The sequence below is a fragment of the Mobula birostris genome, chromosome 7 (genome assembly GCF_030028105.1).
Source record: "Mobula birostris isolate sMobBir1 chromosome 7, sMobBir1.hap1, whole genome shotgun sequence".
Lineage (NCBI taxonomy): Eukaryota > Metazoa > Chordata > Chondrichthyes > Myliobatiformes > Myliobatidae > Mobula > Mobula birostris.
In genome coordinates, this window is record NC_092376.1 from 73803539 (window position 1) to 73829136 (window position 25598).

General features: G+C 41.3%; 1 protein-coding gene across 2 annotated transcripts in view; it reads right to left on the bottom strand.

The window, feature by feature from the left end:
- maml2 (mastermind like transcriptional coactivator 2) overlaps positions 1-25598 on the bottom strand; it is a 360164-nt gene that overhangs the window by 14100 nt on the left and 320466 nt on the right. The window lies entirely within an intron of this gene.

A 25598-nucleotide genomic window follows, 5' to 3' on the forward strand; every position in this document is an offset into this window, starting at 1 on the left:
CCAGGGTTAAAGACCTTTCTGAGCCGCTACAGAAAATTCTCAAGGAGGAGAGCAAAGAGCTAGAGGTACAAATGACCTGGATACGAGGCTGCAGAATGAGTGTAGGGCGTTAGGTAAGAAATGAACAATGCAGGAGATCGAGGGTAATGATCTCTGAATTACTCCTGGTGCTCTGTGGTAGTAGAGAGAGAGGCCAGTTGAATGGATGGCCGAGGAGCTAGTGCAGGGGGCAGTGATTCAGGTTCTTGGATCACTGGGATCTCTTTTGGGTAGAGGCAAACTAAACAAGAGGGACGGCTGCACTTGAACCAGAGGGAAACCAATTTCCTACTGCTAAAACCTAACCTTTGTCACTAGGGAAGATTTAAATCAGTTTGGCCGGGGTTGGGACTTGAGAAAGTGAAGTCAGTGAGAAGACAGAGATACAGTACCTACAGCAACCAAAGTGGCGTAATCAGGGTAGCCATGTATACAGTAAAAGGGAAGATATGACCACTGCTTTCAATTCACAGAGTTTAAAAGGCAATGCAGATGAACTGAGATCACAGATTGCTATGAGGGACTGGGATATTGTGAGAAATTGCGTGTGGTTGTGAGAAATGTAGGGTCGTGCTAGTGAGAGATTTCAATTTTCCCGGTTGTTGACGGGGCCATCCAGAGTGCAGAAGATGTGGATGGGCAAAACTTGTGCAGCACGTCCAAGAGAGTCCACTTAAGCAAAGTATAGAGAAGGCTAGGGAAGAAGCAATGCGGGACCTCCTCTACAGCATTGAGGCAAGCCGAGTAACTGAAGTGGCAGCTGGGGAACTCTTCCGCTTCTCAGTGGTCTCCCACTTTATATGTGACAAGATTAAGTAAAATCAACCCTATAATGTATTACAGAAAATTAAAACTGGACTTGTTGCATACTATTTTATTTCCCCTTCCCATACATGGCCTTCTCCATTGTCAGGGTGGGGCCCAATGCAAACTGGAGGAAAACCACCTCATTGTCTATTTGGGTGGCCTCCAGCCCAATAGCATGAATGTTGAGTTTTCAAATTGCAGGTATCCTCCCTTCTTTACCCTTCCCTTCTAACCCACTTTCCCCCACCACCCACACCCTCATCTTCTGATCTTACTCCAGTCCTCCATTTTTGTCCCCTTTTGCAGTGTTTTGACACAAAACATCAATAATCCCTCTCCTCACACAGCCATTGCTCAAACTGTTGAATTCCTCCAGCAGAATGCTTGTTGAATTGGGCATGTTCATGTCTCATGAAGGAAAAAAAACATTATAGATTAAGTTGCCTTGTGGTTCTTTACATGAAATAAATTCCTTTTTTGGGCAACTTATTTTACACAACCTGGATGTTTTTTTCATTCCAGCCTCTCATTGTCAGTACTCAGCACTCCCTCATTCTCTTTCTGATCAGGTGCAAACCAAACATCAGATTTCTTCACAGAAAAGAGAATTACTCCATGTTTCTTGTTTGTATGAAAATTATGAACATAAATACAAAGGTGTGTTATTCTGCTGTAAATATCTCAGTGTTAAAATAAACTTTGCCTCTTATGAATCAGAACTTTACAATAGCATTCTTCTTCCATCTGGACAACTTTTCCATTATACAAATAGCCATCCTTTCAGGGCCTCTTAGATTGCCAATTAGTGATGAGAGTACATTCCTGGAGCCAACACCTACTGCATAATTGCCTTAAAAAAATCCGACTAGGATGCAAAATTGGTTTTATAGTTCCTAAATAGCTTTTATCCCATTCTCTTACACTGCCTCTAAATTGTCAGATGCTTGACTGACATCCAGTACTGGAGAAGAAATTTTCTCCACTGAAATATTTGGGAGATTGACCTTTGGTCACCACTACAAAGTCATTTTGCTATCAAACTTTTCTCCAAGATAAAGTTATATTATTTGTAAATTCTGTGTCTCCATCAATCCTAACTTGACAATAAATCACATTTCAGCACTATTGTTCAGATGACTTGTTCCACTTGCACCCTGAACATAGTGAAATCTGCTAACGCATGCTCTTGAAGTATAAAACCAATCTTATATCGTGAGGGCAAATGAACTTGCATCTTTAATGTAGATTTTAAAGAGTGATCTGCAGGAAGGACACGTGGCAAGGGACCTTTGGCAGTACTGTTGTTAACACGTTCAAAGAATTCCACTTATCAAACTATATTCAAATTCAGAATTTCTACACAGTGAATGTGATCTTCAGAATAACTGAACCAATTAGTAACACGAGAGTCTGCAGAGGCTGGAAATCCAGAGTAACACATGCAATATGCTGGGGGAACTCAGAAGGTCAGGCACTCTCCATGTAAATAAATAACCAGGTGACATTTCAGGCCAAGACCCTTCAGCAGGATCTGCTGAGTTCCTCCAGCATTTGTAAGTGTCACTCTGAACCAATTAGTCCTATCTCACCTTCTCATTTTTTCTATTCTTTCTTTTGTGCTTTTTTTCTCCATTTTGTATCCTGTTTTTGACTCTGCGATCTATTCTACATATTGTTGTGGCATTTTGAACACTGACCAAGTAATCTATCAAAATTCACATCGAGGATTAGAATACAAATCTTTCAAATTTAGATCCTTTATTAATTCTGATGGTGAGCTGCGGCTGAAATGCTGATTTATGTGTAACAGAGTCTGCTGATGCTGGAGATCCAAAGCACAACACGTGCTGGAGGAGCGTGTCGTTTGTGATTTATAACCCATTTCCACAATAAACCTAATCTGAGAGAGTCAAGTGTTTACTTTTTCTTTTAGATTTGCAGTATTTTGCTTCGATGTGGCTGCTCTTCAAGTGTGAACTATACTGATGAATCCCACAGGTTGTAATTGGTATGCTCGTGATTTTGCGAACTTGGTTTCCATTTTAGCTAAGCCTTATCTTGACCACTGATCCATTGTCATCCTCATTAGAAGCAGAAATCTGGATGATTTATGGGTGTGCCAGGTTTCCAGCTTGGAAGGCACTGAATCTATGTCACTCAATACAATATGAAACATTTACCACCACAGGAAAGCCTCAAGCCTTCCATTCCCTAACACCGTTCTCAAGGAATCAGAATATGACGTCCTCTTCTCATTATGAATTGAACTGAACTTCAAATCATTAAGCACAGCAACCGGTGTGTGAAAGAGCAGCTCTTCAAATCTGGCACCTTGGCCTTCAACCTCTTGGCTGTGAGGTGGTGTTGAAGAACAGTAATTTTTTAAATTACACTACAACTGAAACAGTATCTCAGAATCTCTTATCTATCCTAATCATGCACAAATAATTAGCAATGGAGACAAACTTTTAAGAAATAAATAACAGTTGCTATCAGGACCAAGCTAGTCAATGTCAACAATATTGAATGTTTGATTTGTTTTACTTGGAGGAATGGAAGTTTAAGTGGGCAAAGGGTGTAAATTGCCCAGTTCACAGGAATCAGACCATTCCCCAGGAGGTTGGTCATGCGTTTATTGCCACTACAACACCAACACTAACTATACTGTAATTAATATGGATTATATTGTTTAGTACACAAATCCTTAAAGAAATGCCAGTGATCGTTTGGGGAAAAAAAAGGTTGGAATATATTAAATGGCTATTTGAACAATACCTTTGAAATGCAGCCAAGATGAGGGTAAAGAGAATATTGTCTTTGTAAATCTATGTGCTAGCACTGAAAGGCAGCTATATTACTGAACTATTCCATCAATAACTGTCTACATCCAAACTCATTAAATGTAGGCTCACAGCAATATCTTGCAGAGACCAAAGATCATCCTTCACAATCTCATAGCAACAGACACATAAACTGTGGCTCATTACCAGATTGCTACAATAATCAGGTCTTTAGCAGGAACAAAGGTTGACAGTGATTAATTATTAAACTCTTAGCTCCGAAGTCTGTCTGCACATGTCCAAGTGAATCTTTGGAAACCAACAAGCCAGCCTTGCTTCCTGTTTCAAAGCAAGATCCTGCCCTGTAGAAGTAGCTTTCACCTATTTCATTTTACCTACCCTTTGAAAAAAGGCAGTGAGAAAACGTCTCAGTTGGTCATTTTGTAACATGCTCCAATAACATGAATAATTCATCATAATGTCTGAGATCTGAAACAATTCCTGATGCTGGATGTTAATATCAAACTTAAAAGGTTTAACTGTTTTATATTTTATACTTTGGCTATTTTAAATTGCTCTTGTTTCATTTCCAATTCCTGGAACCAGGGCTCCCACAATCTAAAACAAAAGAATATAAAAGCAGTTTTAGAGTGAACAAAATCTGCTTTGTCCATAACAGGTGATTTTATTTTACAACTAGATCCTGTCTTGAGGCACTCAGCTGACCACCAATCAGTTTTACATTCAACTTCTCTCTGATGCCCCTTTTTATAGAACTAACTCGTGAAGGACTGCTTCCAGAAGTGCTCTGGCATGCACAGCAGTCTCACTTCACGCAGAGTGGACTTTACGTCATTCACTCCTGGCTGCTAGAACGTGGCCATTTATTCTTGCTGCTGAGCCGACTTCATCCGATGGAGGAGCAGTAACCTGCTTGCATCATAAGTGGACAAGATTCGAAGAAAATAGGTGGATATTAAGAAAAGTGTTAAAGGGGATGATAAAGAAAGAGCATTCAGGTGCTTACAGAGAATGGGGCTGAACATTAGGGAACATAGAAAGTGCTGTTTGCACAAGACTGGAATTGGAAAATGCAGAGTTTGGGGAGGAGACTGTAGCAAGCTGCAGAGAATGGGAGGAGTGAGGCCATGAACAATTTGACCATTTGAAAAATAATTTTTATTTCAAAGCCTCAAGGGACCAAGACCAAAAGTCAACTGGCTATGACGAGTGTGATAAATAGGATCTTGATGTGAGGTAAGATATTGACAAGAATTTTAAGAGAGCTGAAATTTATAAATGATTAAGAAATGAGAGCTTGCTGGATAGTCCCGTCATAGTCTGCAAGGAGTTTTACTTTCTCCCTGTGACCACGTGGTCTTCATCCCACATCCTGAAGACACAAGGTTAGTGTGATTAAGTTGTGGGCATGCTATGCTGGTGCCAGAATTGTGCCAACACTTGTGGGCTGCCCCCAGCACAATTCCTCGCTGGTTTGATCTGACACAAAACTACACATTTCACTATTTTAATGTACATTTGACAAATAAAGCTAATCGCTTTTAAATCTTGATCTTTTGCATATACCCAGCAATTGATCCTCCACTGTCCTCTTTGAATAGAGAATTACGAAGACTTCCTGCCCTGTGGTAAAGAAATCTCTTCACACCTCGGACCTAACTGACATGCTCCTTATTTTCTGACAGTGGCCCTTGATTCTAGACACCCTGCCAATGAAAACAGCAACTACAGATCTACCCTGTCAATTCCAGAGGAATATTGAGTGTTTCAATGTGGAGAAGTGGAATGCAGTTTTGTTAATTGCAGTACTTGGCAGAAGTCAGGAGGCTGATTTATTTCTGGGAGGATAAACAATTTAAAGTGCATAAATACACATTAGTATTTTAAAGCATTTAAATCAGCCCATTAAGTCATGTTTACATTAGGAACTATTGTTTTTATTTTAATACCTATCCCTGTGTGTTCTGCTATGCAGAGCCGTGTTTGGTTTAGTTCGCCAGGGTCTTTTGCAGAAATGGGTCTGACAGCAGTTTGGGACTGGATGAGCTGAGGCAAGCCTCGGGACTGGCTCAAAAGAAAGCCACAGATCCCAGGATAAACCAAGTACAAACGTAAAAGGTGAGAAGGTCCAGGTAGAGGCCTAGTACTATGAGATGTGAAATCTCTCTAACACTGCAACTTAGGCAGGGTCATAGTTACAAACACTGAAAGGCTATTGTGGGCTGCATTTGATTTCTGCCATTAAAATTTGTAAGAATTTTGTAAGAATTTTGGTTATACTCCGATCGGAGCATCTGAGTAACATCTTTGAAAAGTAATAGTGGTGGAGATACTTTGTTTAATCAGCATCTACAAAATGTAACAGGCGGGCTAAACACAGGAGCAGAATCAGGCCAATCAGCCCATCGAGTCTGCTCCACCATTCCATCATGGCTGTTCTACTATCCCTCTCAACCCTACTCTGCTGCCTTCTCCCCATAACCTTTAACGCCTTTACTAATTAAGAACCTATCAGTCTCCGCTTTAACTATACCCAATGACTTGACCACCACAGCTACCTGTGGTAATGAGTTCCACAGATTCACAATCCTCTGGTTAAATAAATTCCTCCTCATCTCTGTTCCAAAAGGGACCTCCTTCTATTCTGAGGCTGTGCCCTTTGTTCCTAGAATCCCCATTATTAGAAAGCATCTCTCCGTGTCCTCTCTATCTAGGCCTTTCAATATTCGGCCCCCTCCTTCTTATAAACTCCAGTGGGTACAAGCCCAGAGCCTTCAAATGCTCTTCAAAACAACTGACAAAGTGTGCGGGACCAAATATAAACATTTCTTCGCCTTTCAGAGGCTGAGAAGCTGTTGTGTATTTTAGGTTTGCAGGTTTTATTATTATCTGAACTTGTGTGGGAACTTGATGATTGCCCAACCAAACAGCCAGTTTCCAGTGCAACATAACCAAACATTCTCAACAAACTAAGTTCTGCGGTTTGACTGTCAATGAATGGAAGGATAATTTACTATTGATGTCAATTTTAAATTACTATTGCACAGTGAATGCAACCCATTCACACTACCAACTTCAGGGCCTTTCACTCGAAATCGAATGATCCAGCGCTCAGCAGCATCTGGAGAGCTGCCTTGTGGAGAGGATCAGAGACTCGAAAAGGACCAAGAAACGAGCTGACGGGTGGAAAGACTTCCATCTCGAAGAGTGAGGAAGACTGAGGCATCAGGTGACCGTTGAGGGGGGACAGCAGTTGCTCCCAATGAAGGCCACTGGGGTGACGACAGTCAACAGCCAGGTTGGTGGTATACGAATCTGGAGTAGCTGTTGCTCTTCATGGAAGGACTGAGTTTGTGTGGCTGCTCTCCTCGTATGCTGATGGAAAGATGTTTCGATATTCTGAGGTTTATGTGATTATTGGACTGTACTTTATAATGGTCTTCTTCAGTTTCTCAGTGTTTTCCTTCTTGTGGCACATTGGCAGGTGAGTGATCTGTTAATTTTTTTGGTTGTGTGGGGGAGGGGCACTGACACAAAATGTATTTTACTAGTTTTTCAACCAAATTAACAAAGATCCTTATTTTTCTCTTCCACTGTGGAATTCCCGTTTCATTCTGGGTTGTTACTATACAGGCACATGAAACCCTCCAGTACTCCAGAGGCCAATCAGTGTTGTCAGGCTATAGAGTGGTGGGAACAAGACATGAATTCTTCCCCATTCAACACACTTTAATCGAAGATGAGAATCTTGCCCAATTCTCCCCTTCTTAGAGGAAAGTGAGGGGGTAAATTCTAGAAAGTTCTGGCAATACAATACTTTCAAAGGCTTCCTTCATTATTCCAGCTCCTAAGGATAGCATTCCAGTAAATTATAAACACAAAAGATTCTTCAGATGCTAGAAATCTTGAGCAACACACACAAAATGCTGGAGGAACTCAGCAGGTGAGGCCGCATCTATGGAAGGGAATAAGCAGTTGATGTTTTGGGCCAAGGCCCTTCATCAGGACTGGAAAGGAAGGGGATAAGCTGGTAGTTTTGTTTCTGTTTTCTGTGAAGTTTTTCTTTTATAAGTTCTACAAACTATTACATTCACCAATAAAGTGGTCTGTTCTCACAGATGGGAAAGTGACAGGATGAACCTCCAGTGTGTAAAGATTTCATTAAATTGATCCAGCAAAAGGAGTGAGCTGACAGTCAAATTTTCCAGCCTTTTCCTGATTGGAGGACAACAGCCAATTCTCTGAGCTAGCCCTGCTGCTGCCAATTTTGTGTCCCGCTATCAACCTATAACCCACCCCTCCCTCCTTCCCCCAGTGGGACTGGTGTGGTCACAACCAGGTCAGAAGGCAAGGGAATCACAGGTTATTTTGGGCTTCAAGTTCAAATAGGAAATAGTTTTACTATCAAATCTCAGAGCACCTAGTCTACCTAAAAAGATATTGGCACCACACAGTAAACTCTTTCTTCTATTGATAGGGTTATTGGAGCCTATGGAAAAAATGACTTTCTCAGTATGACTCATTAAATGGTGTTTGCTTTCTGCAGATAAACAAAGATTCCACACCATGTGTTTGAGTCCGGCAAATACGTTTTTAACTCCAAATTCAATCAATCACAGAGATGGATATTATTGCAAGAGGCTGAGATTAGTAAGGCTCTATGAGTGCAAAAACTGTTTTCCATTTCTGCCATTAAAAAATTATCTACTGTAATAAATCACATAATTTTTTTTCACACCTTGTGGCATATCAGGTGGCATTTTTGCTGCTTCCATAGCGTTTGACTGTTTTTTACAACAAGACCGAGTTGCTAGATTTACACTCAGATGGAAAGTGTGGAAAAAGCCAGCTGGATTCGAACTTAGGACCATTTACCTCAAAGTCCGGTGCTGATGCCACTACACCACCAGCAGGCTTAAATCATACAATGACCCTGATCTAATGTGACTGACTGGTGACTTTCTCAGACTCTGGAACTTCAGTTCTTCTTCACTCATCAAAGTGCAATGTTATCAAACAAGTCCCCAAGCAGCTGCAACACAGACTGAAACTTAAAGAACTTCATTAGGTCACCTAGCTAGTGGAATGCCCTGGTTCATATTTTTATTGTTATGGTGTATGTGTTTCATTTGACTCAAACTTTAACTGATTTTGTGAATTCTCTGGAATTGAGTAAATAGCATTAAAAAATACCTTCACAACAAGTAAAATATTTGCTCAATGCAGGAATTGGGAATTGAGGATGAGGGTTGGAGGAGCTTTCTTATTTTTCATTGAAAAGATGATCTGATGCTCTTAACACAAAGTAACATCTGCCTCCGGTCTCTGCAGGTTTCAAAAGGATGACCTTTAGGTTAGGGACTCCAAATGTTGTTAATATTTATACAGTCTGGCAGAACCAATGAAGGGAGTCACAAATGAAGCAAGTCACATTACCACTTGAGAAAAAGCTTTGTGTTGGAGGCTGGCAAGACTTAAATTCCCAGGTCATGTGCCTTGCAATTTCAGCTGTCTATAGGTGTAGTTGGAGGCTTGGTACAGGAATCATTGTTGCCTTTCCCTTGCTACATACACACACACGCACGCACACACACACACACACACACACACACACACACACACACACACACACACAGGCACCACTCTATCATATGCACCTTCTAGGAGCTTTGTGACTAGAGAATATATGCAAGGATATGAAAACAGCAGAGAAAACTGCACAATCAAAAACGTCAATGTTAGTTGATAACAGATTTAATCCATGTTAAACAATTTCTGTAAACAGAATCATCATTTCAGTCTCTGATATGACTTCAAAAATGTGTTGCTATAATTTAAATTAAATGAAGTCCCCATATGTTTAAAATCATGATGTTTTCCTTTTGCGTAGCCACAACGTAGCTGATTATGTTTGTTAGTCCTCAGTAAAGATCATGTTTTACCCTTTATGAATATGAATGCACACTGGGTTTGTTCCTATACAGCAGCTGAAATCCACTCTTCCTGGGACCTCTGCCAACCACACACGTTGGCCCGAGACCTGTTGCACGCTGGGACATTGTGCCCACAGGGCAAATTCAGCTTTCATTTTGTAAGAAAATGGCATACAAATACAACAATTTCAATTATTACTTCTTGCTGTTTACTGTGTTTATCTGACAAAGATAGGTACTTCTAATGAAAGCAAAACCAGATAAATACAGGTGAAAGATGATCTAAACACATCTCCTGTCTTGAAGAATTGCAGTGCTGTTTACAGATCCAGGAAGTGGTCCTGTGACAATGACTGTTAAAAATGCTCAAAGACTATCCACTGCACTGAAGGTTATATTTTGTATCAAGACGTCAATCAAATTGCATAGGTATGTGTTGCTCCAACAATTCAGTATATCAGACCTGTTCACAATATAAAAATATTGTTAGCTCCACCTCTATTATCTGACTTAGGAAGCAACAGCATGAAAACAGTTACAGACACTACAATATGTGAGTGTGAAATCTTGGTGCTGGAGGCAGGGCTGGCAACTATGAGGCTGTTTGTGTACTAGTGCCACAAACAGAGATCTACTACAAGAATGCGGTGAAAATCCTGAACAGACATTTTAACTTGTGCTGTCAAATATTTTTTTATGAGCTATAAATTTGTCACTTACAACCAGGAACTTAGAGAAACAATGGACAAATAAGTAAAGCACTGAAAAGAAGGAACAAATTGACCAGAATAATAGACAAGGTTGAGATGTTCAGAGTGAAGGAGAGTTTTATCGTGATACAAATGAATCATTTGGACAACCAAAATGACATGATTCTTAGCAAACCTCACAGACAAATTGTTCAAAGAAGGATTCAGTAAGCTGTATGAACAGAATGAGAGAGGTGGTTTCTAAGGAGTTTCAGGTCAATAACTGGCCATTGCAGGAGTCCACCAATGCTGTGAAAGGGAAAAGGCTCAGCACAAGCTGCTCTAGCAAGGTAACAGCAATTCAATTTGGCATAGACAATGCTCATGAAGAAGATGTAACTGCACCAGCTCAGTGTGTTCAACCCCTGTGTTGCATTTAGAAATGATAAAATGATCTCAATCACAATCATATTAAGTTGAAAGCACTGATGGAGCACTGTATCACACTGTAAAGACAGTCCAAAAACTTTCAATACCCTATATTGATGTTATCACAGATAGCAACTTAATAATGCTTCCCAATACAGCGTAGTCAGAGCAAGACAAAGCAAAATGTTCTGCCAGGAGTGACAGCTTTGGAAGTGATCCAGAAAGGAAATGTCAGAGGAGAACATTTTATGACATCAAAAGCGACAGTAGAGGAAAGGGCCTGATGCCTGCAGGACCACAGAAGGTCAGAACATAACGTGATGTGAAAACAGAGGTACAAAGATCAAAGTAAAAACTGTTATGGAGTTTACACTGTCCAGCAAGGTTCCAAATTCAACTTAGCTACTCTGGTAGTTGATTAGAGTCATTCACCCTGCGTTACATTCATGTGAATAGCTGGTGTTTAGAATAGGTAATGCGATGTCTTCAGAGTACTGAAGGCAACATCTGAGAAGCAGGTTGTGAGACTGAATGTGTATCAGCATCTGGTAAAAGGATCCACAGGAATTTTCGGAGATGTTTCACGGAGCTCATTGTGCACTGTTTCTTCGGCAAAACAACTAAAAGACTGAATTTATAATTGATTAACTTTATTTTGTCTGTCAATAATTAAATGTATAATTATATACTATATATACATGAATAGTTAACGATTCGTCTCGACTTATTACTGTTTTACTGGGAAAGCAGTATAGTATATACAAGTATAAGACTACCATCAAGATCTGAGTATCATAACTTTTTGCTATTTTGTCATAGGATGGAGGGTTTACTGGCTTTGGAAAAGGCCTTACCAATATTTGCCTCAGTAAACAGCAACACCAAAGAGCCTACATACACGACTGTAAACAGGCAAAAGAGCAAATCTTTCTGTACGTTTCCAAAACTGCTATTTAGTGGCCTGAAGAATTATTTCCTTAAAAAACCAGCTGACCCCCATTTCACAACTTGGCACTTGCTTTCCGGAGATTCAAGCTTCCTGCCACTACTCCAAAGCATAGGTCCCTAAAGGAAATGTAATGCCAGCAATTACTCTGTGTGCCAGAGGGTAAAACCAATATCTTATTTCGATTCCCTTCTTCTGACATCCCAATTTACTGCAACACAGTGGTCATACGTCACCATGGAAAAAATTTTGAAAATAGAAGGAAATTAGATGCAAACGAAACCATGTTTTAAAACAATCTGGGTGTTCTCCACCTTCAAAGCTATCAGAATATACCAGATTATACACATGGCATGTTTTCTGTTTTTAAGTCTGTGGTAAATGAATCACATCTGGCATTAGTCAGGGGCGGTACTAACGTACGCATAACACTAATTTGTAATGTTAACAAAGGATCATACTTGTACTGTCAATTTGACTGAAGATTAGGCAGTGATTGCCCTTTCATTGTGGGTACATTTGCCATTGTTCAGTTTCAGTCACACAGTAATTGCTCAGGCACCAATGATTTTAGTGTTGCTACTTAGGCTACATCCTCACTATGCCGGATAATTTTGAAAACAAAGCTTTTTCTCTTCATTTTGACCCTCCGTCCACATTGAAACGGCGTTTTCATCCCCCGAAAACGAAGCTTTTCTAAAACACTCTCCAGAGTGTGTAAATTTGAAAACGATTGTTGCACGTTGTAGTGTGGACGGGGTAAACAGAGATATTTAAAAACGCTGTCATGACAACACCACAACAACAATGATTTTTCTGCTTCTGCTTGGTACTGCGCAAGCACTGCCGTACGGCTGTTATAACGCGCAGTCGGTGTGAACGACGTGAGAGTTAAATTGTAAAGTGAGCTTTTTTGACTATTTAAAAACGCTGTCATGACGTGCCGGAACAGATGGCCGCAGTGCAACATTTCGTTGTTTTCTTGAACGCAATCCCCCCACACAACCTAACAGTTTTAGAACAGACGGCAATGAGACTGAAGCCAGAAGAGTTTGAAATGTACTCACCAAATACTTTGACCCATAGCTTACTGAATAAATAAGTATACTCACTTTGCCCTGTTCTCTGTCCTTGCTTGTATGAAGGTGGCTTACCTACTTATGCAAGTACTTCTCTGACAATAGATGTGTAACAGCCTAATGTAACATTGTATGGAAATACAAGATAACTCTGATGCAGACATGTTTCATACATTTAACAAGGTGCTTTATTAATGCAACAGAGTTAGTCAGTTTTTCAATGTTCATCGTCAGCCGGGTCATACTATCCGTGAACTCCCTGTCGGTTGCCTCCATAGACTCCAGTATTTGTTGCTTTTTAGTTTTAAGTCCTCCTGCGCGAGAGCCAACAGCAATTCCTTTGAAGTTTTTCTAGTCTGTAACTGGACAAACATGCACCAAGTATACCGTTTCCTCTTCGCTTGTTTTGTGTGTGTCCTGCGCATGCCCAGTAGGAGGAGACTCGCCCAAATATCCGTTCTAATGTGGACAGAGATATTTTGAAAAATGGTTGGTGTGGACGCCTGTCGTTTTTACTCGAAACCGGCGTTTTCAAAATTATCCGGTCTAGTGTGAATGTAGCCTTAATGAATTGCTGTTCTTCGGTATGAAAAATTACGAAGAACCTTCGTGCACTGATAGGCCTTCACACAGTACTCAATCTGATACAGCTGTCACCAAAATGCTTGATCTACAACCAATGATATTGTCCTCCACATCTATTACATTCTTTTCCCAGAGCCAAGTTTAGATAGATAAAAATCTTCAGTCTAGTTGTACTGTTGACTCTTTTATATCATTACCCAAGAAGTTATGAAAATCTCTCAATGTACTTGATTGAAACCCTGGTGCCAAGCCTGGGTGCTATCAATCTTGCTTGATTCAATTAGAGTCCAAATAACTTTGCTCCTTTCCCTCACATTAAGGCACACCTTCCCTATGATTTACCATCTGTCATGTTTTCCAAATGGCACAAATAAAGTCCCAGATTCAATTTTAAACGATAAGACTTGAGATCTCAGTGACCTGGAAACTCCGCTGAGTGAAAATTCTTTTATAACAGTGAAGACAATAGACAATAGACAATAGGTGCAGGAGTAGACCACTCGGCCCTTCGAGTCAGCACCGCCATTCACTGTGATCATGGCTAATCCTCCAGATTCAGTACCCTGTTCCTGCCTTCTCCCCATATCCCTTGACTCTGCTATCTTTAAGAGCTCTAACTAACTCTTTCTTGAAAGAAACCAGAGAATTGGCCTCCACTGCCTTCTGAGGCAGGGCATTCCACAGATCCACAACCCTCTGTGTGAAAAAGTTTTTCCTCAACTCTGTTCTAAATGGTCTACCCTTTATTCTTAAACTGCGGCCTCTGGTTCTGGACTCCCCCAACACTGGGAACATGTTTCCTGCCTCTATTGTGTCTAATCCCTTAATAATCTTATATGTTTCAATCAGATACCCTGCCATCCTTCTAAATTCCAGTGTATACAAGCCCAGTCGCTCCAATCTTTCAACATATGACATTCCCGCCATCCCTGGAATTAACCTAGTGAACCTACGCTGCACTCCCTCCATAGCAAGAATGTCCTTCCTCAAATTTGGAGACCAAAACTGCACACAATTCTCCAGGTGGGGTCTCACCACAGCCTTGTATGACTGCAGAAGGACCTCTTTGCTCCTATACTCAACTCCCCCTGTTATGAAGGCCAACATGCCATTAGCTTTCTTCACTGCCTGCTGTACCTGCATGCTTACTTTCAGTGACTGATGAACAAGGCCACCCAGATCTTTTTGTACTTCCCTTTTCCTAACTTGACACCATTCAGATAGTAATCTGCCACCAAAGTGGATAACCTCACATTTAAGAGAGAAGAAGTTAAAAAGAGAAAGCTGGAAACAACATAGTTAAAAGAAATCAGAAGGTATTTAATATTTTTCTGCACTTCTGTGCTGATATCATGTAAATACAACAGCTATAACTCGATCATTTGTACCAATGTCCTAGGTGAGAAATAAAAATCATATTTTTGGATTTCCGATCACAATCTCCTGTACCCTGTCTTCTCTGGAAATTTGATCGTGAGGATAGTAAAGACATAGAAGTCCATCTTGCTGAAGCGGATGCTGGTTTGCAGGTCAGTAAAGCAAAGTTGGACTTGAAATGACTACAGAGCCCAGACTTATCCTTCTCCACCAACCTTCCTCATGCAAAGACCTTCCTATCGATCAGCTGGGCACCAAAAGGAGCCCGGACTCCTGAGGCCTCAATCGACAAGGAGCATTGTGAAGCCGGAATGCTCACAAGTTTTATATTCAAAGCCTCAGAGTAGAGGATCACTTCGCGATCCTATTGGCATCAAGGGAAAGTGGAAGAAAGTAGCAGTCTCAAACACAGTATTCAAGATTCGAGATTGTTTAATGTCATTTCCTGTACCCGTGTGTAAAGCAGAACAAAGTAACTGGTACTCTGGATCTGGATATGGCACCAAAAAACAGAAAAGATAAAGAACATAATAATAATAATAATAATGCCACAATAAATATAAATACATAAGATAACTTCCATACATAGATTGATTGTATTTCCCTAAACTGACGCTAGACACAGGAGTGTCTGTACATAAGCTGACTGACAGAAAATAATAAAGAACTGGTGGTTGGGGGCGTGGAGGTGTTGCTCAGTCTTACTGCTTAGGGAAAGTAACTGATTTGAGTCTGGTGGTCCTGGTGTGGATGCTCATAACCTCTTCCCCTGATGGGAGTTTGACAAACAGTCCATGAGCTGTTTTGGTGAGATGTTACTGGCCCTTTTCTGTATATACATGTCCTTGATGGTGGGCAGGCTAGAGCAGGTGATGTGCTGGATAGTTTTGGTACAGCCTTCCCATCTGCTGCAGTGCACTTTCCATACCAAGCAGAGATGCAGCTTGCTAGGATGCTCTCTATCGCACAACTGCAGAATGACACGAGTATGGATGTGTAAAGTCCAGCTCTCTTCAGCCTCCTCAGAAAGCAAAGCTGTTGGTGAGCTTTACTGACTGTATCAGATGTATTCTGGGGCCATAAGAAGTTGTGTGAGGTGTGCACTCCCAGGAGTTTGAAACTGACCAAGAGTCAGAATGTTTTAGAATGTTTAAACGTGACTGTTCAATCATTTCCGGAAATTCATTTCAATTTGGATGACTGAGGCTGCCTTTGACTTTTGCAATTGATGCCAGTAAATATTGATGTACAGGCCTGGTGGCGTTGCAGATTTAACTGGGCAACAGGCATACAGCTTTCAGCCAATGACCCTCATTTTCATGCATCTCACCAAATGCAACTTTAGAAGGCCTTCACTGTGGTCAGTAAGGATTGTGGAGCACTGTATTAAAAGAATCAATTCATGGTGCATCCCTGCTACACAGTCAGTTTCAAATGTTTGTGCTTTAAACTATAACCTGGAACTCTGCTTAATGTTCCTTCTTTTACCTTCCATCATATTTACATGTACCATGATTCATGAAAGGAGTTCAATGAGCCATTTTTACATTTATTTTATTGTCATGGCAACTGAAACAGGCACACAGATATACATGTTAAAAAAAGAACACTAAAGAACCAAAAAGGTGAACTTTCACCTTTTGAACAGTTAACTTTCTTTAAATCTGTGTAGGCAATAAAACTCTTATTTTGTTCCAGTTGCTCCTTTTATAATTAGTTTCCACAAACACTAAACGCAAGTCCTCCCTGGTTAAAGTTGGGTGCAGGGGGGGAGAGAGAGAGAGAGAGAGAGAGAGAGAGAGAATGGGAACCAAAAGCATTCAAAATAACTGTTGTTGTATTTTTTCCTGATATCTTTCGGCTGTGAGAAATGCAGACATCCCACCTCTCCCGGAAGTTCTGGGAGTCTCCCGCAACTTAATAGTGGCTCCCTGATGCCCGCAAATTATATACAATGTCCCGGAAATTGATTTTTTTGAGAGTGAGTATGAGAGAGCAACAGAGCGAGTGCAAGAACAAGACAGCAAGCGCGAGAGAGAGAGTGAGAGCAAGAGTGAGAAAGCAAGCGCGCGAGAGAGCGAGCGCGATTGAGAGCAACAAGAGAGAGAGTGCGAGAGCAAGAGAGTGCGCACGTGCGAGAGAGCGAGAGAGAGAGTGAGAGCAAGAGAAAGCAACCACAAGCGAGAGAGCGCGCGCGATAGAGAGCGAGAGCGAGGGAGTTCCAAAAAAAGTCAGAGTGGCAGAGTGTTCCAAAAGAAAATATAAAACGTATGTCACCCAGGCTACAGTAAAATGTACCCCTGCCTAATAGGGGTCAAAAATAATGACAGTGTTGCTCGCTGCACTGTTTGCAACCGTGACTTTTCTATAGCCCGTGGTGGGTTAAGACTGTAAAAGACATGGTGAGGTGAGTTTATCGGGTGTCATTTGTTCATTAGCATAGCTAATGTTATTTAAACTAGCTGGCTAGCTGCTAAGGAGTTACTCTATTGCAGACATCCCACCTCTCCTGGAAGTCTCCGGCAAATTGATGGTGCTACCTCCCTGAAATGAGTTTTTGCAGGGTGGGATGTATGGAAATGTAAAAAAATTTCTTTTGATTTCTGCTTCAAATGCTGGAAGCACTCAGTGGGTTAGGTAGCTTCAGTGAAGAGAGGAACAGGCAGTGCTTCATAGTCAATGATCTTTTATCAGAACTGGGAAAAGGAGAAGACAAACATGCAGAGCATGAGATGTGACAAGAACAGGAATTGTCTCATGTCAAAGCTGCCAAGGTAAATTACTTAAAAACCTGCCACTTGGAACAAAATGACACAAACAAACTGAAAGCAAGGCACAGCCACATCTGCAGAATAGCCAACATCTCTGACTCATGAGAATTTCTGACCTGTGACCATTCAAACTGGAAGGAATATTTGGGATGGCACTGAGAATTGAGACAGTTGACTGGGTGTACATGGAAGCCCAGTTAAACTGTAGACGGTAAGTATCACCTCCCTCATCCCATTATCTTCCACACTGTGAAGCACCTCCTGCCCTACCTAAAGCAAAATCTCTAGTTCCCAAATCAGGCATCCTTGAATCCCAGAACAGAAGTGAAAGCAAGTCCAGAGAGATTGCCAAATGAGAAAAGGAAAATATTCTTTATTAATATTAAATTCATCTGCTTAAATTCAGGCAAGAGGTCACAGAAAGCGAAATTAACTTTTATTTCTCAGCTGTGTTTATCGGTCACAAGAGAGTAACTTAAATGGTTTTGAAAGTTTCCAACGGATAACGTCCCAGCAAATAGTTATTTCTCTGACACAAATTCCAAGGCTTTGTTCATAGAAAAACACTGGATTTGGTAGGACAACATGTCAGAATTCCATTTGAGGCTTTCTGACACAGCAGCTTCAAAATGACCAACAATATCTCCTGCAGTACTTGATCCTTGTTTAGTTCTGTGTTAGTTAATCTCAGGCAGGAGTTCTGGGACAGGAACTGCGGAGTCTGCTGGATTTATAAGGCACTGGACAAAAGAAAATCATTTGTTTTGCAGTCTGATGTCTACTGCTTCGCAGTTGAAGAAAGTTCTTTGGTAGCAGACTGACAGACCCCACTGCTCCCTATACGGCCTACTCTACATTGGCGAGACCTGTCGTAAATTGGGGAACCGTTTTGACGAGCATCTCCGCACCATCCGGGACTTCCCAGTGGCCATTTTAATTTCCATTCCTGTGTCGATCCATGGTCTCCTCTTGTGCCAAGATCAGGCCACCCTCAGGGTGGAGAAGCAACACCTTCAATTCTGTCTGGCTCACCTCCTTCTGGTAAACAAATTTCCCTCCCACCTCTCTTCCTCTATTCCCTACTCTAACCTTTTACCTCTTCTCACATGCCTATTACTTCCCCTGGGTCCCCTCCTCCTTCCCTTCTCCCATGGTTCTCTCTCCTCTCCTATCAGATTCCTTCCTCTCCAGCCCTTTACCTTCTGCACCTATCTGGCTTCACTTAGTGCCTTCCAGCTACCTCCTTCTCCACCTCCATCTTTATATTCTGGATACACAAAATAATCTGCAGATGCTGGGGCCAAAGCAACACTCACAACATGCTGGAGGAACTCAGCAGGTCAGGCAGCATTCGTGGAAAAGATCGGTCGACGTTTCGGTCCTGATGAAGGGTTCCGGCCCGAAACATCGACCGATCTTTTCCACGGATGCTGCCCGACCTGCTGAGTTCCTCCAGCATGTTGTGATTGTTGCTTTATATTCTGGATTCTTCCCCCTTCCTTCTCAGTGCTGAAGAAAGGTCTCGGCCCAAAATGTCAACTAAGTATTCATTTCCTTAGATGCTGCCTGGCTTGCTGAGTTCCTCCAGCATTTTGTGTGTGTTGCTTTGGATTTCCAGCATCCGCAGACGTTCATGTGTTTATGAGACAACAGATTAAAGTAGTTGTGTTTTTGTTTGTCCAATGTTGTCCATTTTGAGACCTAGACTTGCTAATAGCAATGTTGTTGTGCAGATTGAAAAGACTATCCGTTCTTACACTATTTCCATACTGGGCTGCCAGAATGCCTCTTTCAATATTGATACCAAACTGTCACCTACTTCAAGGCAAAATATAAGCTGCATATTGATCATTAATAGATAATCACTTATGCCAGGGCCTGTTTTAAAATGCACTAAATTGTGCCACTCCCCAGAGGAATTAAAGAGACACTGCCAACAATACATAAATGCTACAATATTGCTAACTCACGAAGTTAGTATAAATTAAAACTTAACTGGCACGTCAGGCAGTGTTAATGGATAATATTCTCACACATATTTTACACATTATTATCTCTTAACTCAAATATCTCTTCAATGGTTAATCAGCAATAAGATCATAACACCATAAAATATAGGAGCAGAATTAGGCCATTTGGCCAATCGAGTCTGCTCTGCCCATTTATTGTGGCTGATCAATTTTTCCTCTCAACCCCAATCTCCTGCCTTCCCCTCATATCCCTTCATGCCCTGACTAATCAGGAATCTATTAACCTCTGCCTTAAATATACATAAGGCCTTGGCTTCCACAGCTGCCTGTGGCAACAAATTCCACAGATTCACCACTCTCTGGCTAAAGAAATTCCTCCTCATCTCGCTTCTAAAATAACACCCCTCTATTCTGAGCCTGTGTCCTCTGGTCTCACTCTCCCTCCATAGGAAACATCCTCTCCACACCAATTCTATCAAGGTCTTTCGCCATTCGATAGGTTTCAATGAGGTCACCCCTCATTCTTCTGAATTCCAGTGAATACAGGCCCAGAGCCATCAAACGCTCTTCATATGACAAGCCATTCAATCCTGGAATCATTTTCATGAACCTCCTTTGAACCCACAGTTTCAGCACATACTTTCTGAGATAAGGGGCCCAAAACTGTTCACAATGCTCCAAGTGAGGCCTCACCAGTGCTTTATAAAGTCTCAACATTCCATCCTTGTTTTTATATCTCAGTCCCTTTGTAATACGTACTTCTTAATAAAATGACCCAAAACATTAACTGGATACGGTCCCGTTCTCCTCAGTGTGATAAGTAAAAACTGAATATGGTGACTAGACATCAATATCTGAGTCACAGAAAAAGAGGAATCACGGATTAGATTTTGACTTGATGCCCTAGCAGAAAGTGGCCATTACGGGGTGGTCATATGTTAGAGAATCATGTCAAATTTCCACTGTCAGAGCATTATGATGGAACATCCGTGACATTAACCTCTCATTTATTCCCATGTGTAAACTCCCTGTCTGCTTATAACTTTAATTGCATTTCAAAAGATAATTAATCTTTAGCTTTAGGCTCTGGGCTGCCCCGAGGACATGAAATGCGCACTATAAATTTAATTTCTGTGAAATTTTATTTCAGAATAATTCAAGGATAAAGGTAACTCCCACAAATGTCTGCAACTTTTCAAGTTATCTTATTTTCAAAACACAAACAACATAAAAAGGGTAATTTGCAGAATAACTTTTATGGACATTATTCTATCTGGAGTATCAGAAGTGATGATAGCAAAGTTCCACTTTTCCCAATGATGTGTATCTGCAGTTTCCCACAAATGAGCCTGAACAGAAAATGGGGATAACGCCTGACAATATGAATCCATTGTTGCGTTTTTCCTCAAGGGCTGTCACCTTCCATCAGGGGAAATTTGAGGTAATATGACCCAGCTGGTGGCGTAGTGGCATCAGTGCCGGACTTCGGGACGAAAGGTCCCGAGTTCGAATACAGCCGGCTCCTCTGCATGCGTTCCATCCGTGCTGGGTTACGAGCTGGTGATCTCTTTGGAAACTCACCTAGAAGAAGGCAATGGCAAATCACTGCTGTAACTTGCCTCGTACGCGGTTCCCCACTACGTCAGAGAGGCATGATGGGAAGTCGTCCGCTAACCAGAGAAACTCCAGATGCGATGTACCTTTCCTTTCTATTCCTTTTTCTGGGACTTTAATTGCCACTGATATGGAGGAAATTAGAAAGTAGGCAATGATTTTAAAAATCAGAAGCCAGATGATTTGTAGAAGCAGTAAGGTTGTCACCAGCTGGAAGTGCACCTCCGAGGTATTCGGGCACGAATCAGGCCTGAATGTGAAAGATTATTATGCTTTGACGGCACCAACTCCTAAAAGGAGCCCATGCAAGTTGTCTGAAAATCTTCACCATCTCCCTAAGGACACTGTAAAAAGAGATTCAATGGCTTCTTTATATGACCAAGCCAAATCCGCTTCCACTCGCTCAGCTTGACTCAACGCATACTCTTTGTCTTTTAACAAGTCTATATTAGAGAAATTCAGTTAGTCAAAGGGTATTCCACATAGCTAAGCATTTTTGCCCAGCTCCATCTTTACTATCTACCCATCAAACATGAACTCCTTTCCAAGTGTCCTTTCTCTCCACTTTTCCCATTTGCTCACCATACTTCATAGACACAAAAGAATCCGAGATGCTGGAAATCTTGAGCAACACACAAAATGGTGGAAGAACGCAGCAGGGCAGTTCTGAGTTCCTCCAGCATCCTGTGTGTGCTTCCCACCGTGCCTCCTTACTTAGTTCCGCTCTTCATCTTTCTTTCCTATCAGATTCCATCAACAGAATCAGAATCAGGTTTCTTATCACCAGCATGTGACATGAAATTTGTTAACTTAGCAGCAGCAGTTCAATGCAATACATAATCTAGCAGAAAGAGGGGGAAAAAAAATAAAATAAAAATAATAATAAATAAACAAGTAAATCAATTACGTATATTGAATAGATTTTTTAAAAATGTGCAAAAACAGAAATACTATATATTAAAAAGTTGTCCAAAGCTTCAATGTCCATTTAGAAATCAGATAGCAGCTTCTTTCGGGCCTATGCAGTAGCCCCTCCATACCAGACAGTGATGCAGCCTGTCAGAATGCTCTCCACGGTACAACTATATAAGTTTTTGAGTGTATTTGTTGACATGCCAATCTTTTCAAACTCCTAATAAAGTATAGCCGCTGTCTTGCCTTCTTTACCACCATGTCAATATGTTGGGACCAGGTTAGATCCTCAGAGATCTTGACGCCCAGGAACTCGAAGCTGCTCACTCTCTCCACTTCTGATCCCTCTATGAGAATTGGTATGTGTTCCTTCATCTTACCCTTCCCGAAGTCCACAATCAGCTCTTTCGTCTTACTGACGTTGAGTGCCAGGTTGTTGCTGTGGCACCTTGGTGCCTCGACCTGCCACCTCTCATCTTCTGTCACTGTCTCAATACTTCTGACCTTCACCTGACTCCCTCTATCAATCGGCCCCCTGGACCCTGGATCCACCAGCTTGCCAGCTCTAGCCTCACTGTAGCCCCTTGCCTCTCAGCTCTTTCAAACCAGATTAATGGTCTTGACCAAAAACGTCAGCTGTCCATTTCTCTCCACGGATGCCGACTGAGCCAATGAGTTCTTCCAGGAGCTTTTTTTTTCCCCTCTGGATTCCAGCATTTGCAGTCTCCTGTGCCTACATGGTAGGTCAAGTTCGTCACCCATGGCAGTAATACATCGGTCTAGGTGTATTGATGGAAATCTAATATTTAAGTGAGGCCAAGTTAGAAGTTAGAGAATAATTAGAGCTAATTAACTGCTCAGAATTGTAAGTGCAGTGGAAGTTCAGAAGGACTAATAATTTCACTGTGCAAAGCCAAAGGCAGTCACCAGGAGCAAAACATCAGGACACAGGAGGTGGGCAGTAATGCCGACTCCCAGAGTAGAGGTCAAGGAGGCTACATAGAAATGGGTTATTGTGCAAGGATGGCACCAAACCCCATAAGAAGGCTGTGTAAACTGCCTTGTACTTAGTAAGGTCTTCACCAGCCAAAATACACAGTGCAAGACGGACAATATGAGTGAGGTCTACCAACACAGAAGGGAAGCAACAGGATTTGGATAAGCTATGAATTTTTAGGCTGCATGACATCATCAGAGTCAAGAGCTTATGTTAAGTCCCAGGCAAGAGCCTGTGGGAATTAGCTAGTTTCTGATCCACCTACAGGGGAACCTTGGTGAATGTAACCAGCAGCAACGTTACCAAGCTGTAGTCACTTGGAATTGTCTTTCAAGTACCAGGTGGAGCATAGCAGGCGTTGGCATTTAAATAGACACTGGGAAGGTATTTCTGAGAGTGAGCTGGGAGAGTCCAAGACATTTTATTTTATTTAGAGATGCAGCACGGATTAGTTCTTTCCGGCCCTTTGAGCCGCATCACCTGACGACCCTGACTTAACTCCAAACTGACTATGGGAGGGATAAAAATGACCAATTAACCTAACCGGTCTTTAGACTGTGGGAGGAAACCGCAGGACCCAGGTAAGCCAGGGAAGATGTACAGTGACTCCTTACTGAGGACACCGGGGTTGAACTCTGAGCCATAATAACATCGCGCTGACCGCTACACTACCGTGATGGGCCTTGTGGGAAAACTGCTGCTTCTGCAGGCCTATCAAAGGAAAGTAGGCTCACTTGCCTCTCAGGTTACCATTATATCCTCTCTTCAGTCCAACAGGAAGCCCACAGAAGCTTCACTGCTTCGTCCCTGAGTTAATGTAATCTTAGAGTCAAGTCAATTCAATGCTAGCAAATCGTGACCTGTTACCTTTTCAGCTGATTCAAGGGAGCAAGTTACAACTGGACATGATGAATTTTAGTCAGTATTCTGGCAGGATAAGTAACCAGAGGCAGCTAATTTGCCCAAATGTCCTCCCCTTTCTGGGATGGAAGGGTTAACATTCCGATGTTACCGGAGGTTTTGGATTTGGGCGAAACTCTCAACATCATGCAAAAACAAGGATGTAAGATTTCAGCCATTTGACAATCTCAAGGGAAAAGTTTGGAGAAATAAAGTTTGAAATAAGATGGCTTAAAATGTATGTTTATGAGCCTAGGATAGAGGAAGTTGTGGAGCAGGGAGAGCGGGGATAAGAGGCTCCCCACCACAAGGTGGCGTTATAGTCAATAGTCACACGGCGGCAACAACACATGGAGAACTTACTAAGTGAACATCACTGGTGAGTGCTAGAAGTGACTGTTGACATACAGATTTGGGTGTATTACAGCAATTCTCCCAGGTATAGGAGATAGGATTATTTAATTACAGATTTGAAACTTTAAATTCAAATTAATTAATGTGAATTGAAAACATTGATTATCAGAATTCCTCATTGATTAGGCAGAATTCCAAATTACATTTCATAAAACTGTAAAGTGGGATTCACAAATAGAAATAAAAAAAATCTTGTCTGCACTTACTATACATCAAGAAACAACGATCTAATTCCACATCACTGCCTCCTCCGTTTCTCACAGAGCTTGTATCCTCTCCCAAGCCTCAGCTGCTCTCTGGGGAAAACTCAGGCATGTCAACTTGGCAGCAACCACCATTCCCAGGAAATCGGCACAACGTTCACACTACCATCAAATAACAGGGTAACATTCTCATACATTTTACTCATTTCCTCATTCCCTCACCCATGGACAGTTCTTAAAAGGTTCAGCCTGTCTGTGGACAACTGCGTCACATTTATTGTATTTTTTTAACCACTGTGAACCTGAGAGAGTCAAATAGAAAGCATCTAACTTTTATACAGATTTTTTTGCACTAACATATTAATTTTTTACTTTAAACAATACAACACATCTAACCTACAGTGAGAGTTTCTTCCTCATCCTTCTGAGGAACCACGAAAAGGAAGTATTGGGATAAAACGATCAAACACCAATTCATCTGAGACATTGCACCTGGGTTAGAGTAACCAGCACTGAAAATCACCAACAACCACATTTGAGATTTGCCTTTTGATCAAATCTGAAACCAATGCTTTGGTTAAGCAGGGAATCTTGCATCCCAGTTCACGTTGAATGGAACTCACAAGATTCCTTTCATAGACACCAACAATTTTTTGAAATTCTATGTATTTTGCAGTTTTATAGCCCAGCACTAACATCCAGGGTTTTAGAGGTTTAAAAAAAATCAATGTTTACAGATAAATGAACAGGGATTACTAAAGTTATTACATTGGAATAAAATTGAACAACTTAGTATACTGTAACTCCTCCAAAATTTAAAACAGTACTCAATGGAATAATAAATGGCATCACATTTTTCTTTTCAGCCTAATGAATAAGTTAATTTATGAAACTGGGACTTCAATTCGTGCAGATTTGTTGGCTTTCCTTGAGGAATATGTTGTTAATTGCTTTGGTTCATTATCAAACATTTGTAGCAATGCTACACCAACTTCAAAAACGCTAACAATTAATCTGATGTAATCCACTGCGATGCAGCAATCAAGACACAATCCCAACTATTTGTAAAACAACATCTCATATTTCAAGCTTTCCTTTAGCTATAAGATACAAGCCAATAAAATCCACTGGA